This window comes from Myotis davidii, unplaced genomic scaffold (genome assembly GCF_000327345.1).
Source record: "Myotis davidii unplaced genomic scaffold, ASM32734v1 scaffold174, whole genome shotgun sequence".
NCBI lineage: Eukaryota > Metazoa > Chordata > Mammalia > Chiroptera > Vespertilionidae > Myotis > Myotis davidii.
In genome coordinates this window covers 173621-174747 of record NW_006289087.1, presented here as the reverse complement: position 1 = coordinate 174747, position 1127 = coordinate 173621, and positions in this window count along the sequence as shown.

The window sequence follows — 1127 nt, the reverse complement described above, 5'->3', positions numbered from 1 at the left end:
ATGATTATATGCTATAATTTATATCATAAAACAATAGTACAGGCTCTGTGATGGAGAATGTATTGCAGTGAGGCAAGGAAAACAGTGCAATAACTTGTTAGGTGACTGTTAAAGGTCCCAAATGAAGACAACTTGAAGTAGGCTAGGGGGTTAACCATTTATAGATAAATTCAAAATGCACTTATATATGTACATAAATATATATATTTATGTTGTACATACATATATATACATACATATATATGTATATGTATACATATATATTATTAATTTCGGAGAGGAAAGGAGAGAGAGAAATATCAATGATGAGAGAGTCACTGATCGGCTGCCTCCTGCACACCCCACACGGGATGGAGCCCGCAACCCGGGCATGTGCCCTGACTGGGAATCGAACCCCGACCTCCTGGTTTATAGGCTCAACCTATCAGCCAGGCCAGTCACACCGAGCCACGCTGGCCAGCATAATACAATCTTGAAAAAAATCGATTTTTAAAAAGGTGGACTAGCCCTTTAAAACTCAGATCCCTCGTGCATCCAGTCTTGTCCAGGCAGGTAAAATTCATCACAGAATCAGCCCTGAGACTCTTCCCGGAGGTGACTTTGTCCCGGGGGGCAGACGAGGTCTGGAGGCAAGACGGACAGCATTCCTGTTTACTTCGCGGGCACCCGCGCTCTGGCTGAGCTCACCCTCTGAATGTGCGTTACAAGTTCGATTGCATAATCTCCCAGCCACTCCGCAGAAGCCCTTGATGCTGAGATAAGACATCCTGCAGAGAGTAACAGTGTCACATTTGAATATCTCTAAATATAGTTTCTATTTGGGGGGGAAATGAGCCGTGTTATGTAATCTGTAGATCTCATCTCGTACTTTTATTTAGTAATTACTATATCATCACCATCAGCTAACATCCAGATGCCCATGAGGGGACAGGCCTCCCCCACAGCAGGAGTCGGGTTTTTTAAACAATATTTTTTATTGATTTCAGAGAAGGAGAGAGAGGGAGGGAGAGAGAAATATCCATGATGAGAGAGAATCATGGATGATGGGCTGCCTCCTGCACGCCCCACATTGGGGATCGAGCTCGAAACGCAGGCATGTGCCCCGACCGGGAATCTCACTGTGACCT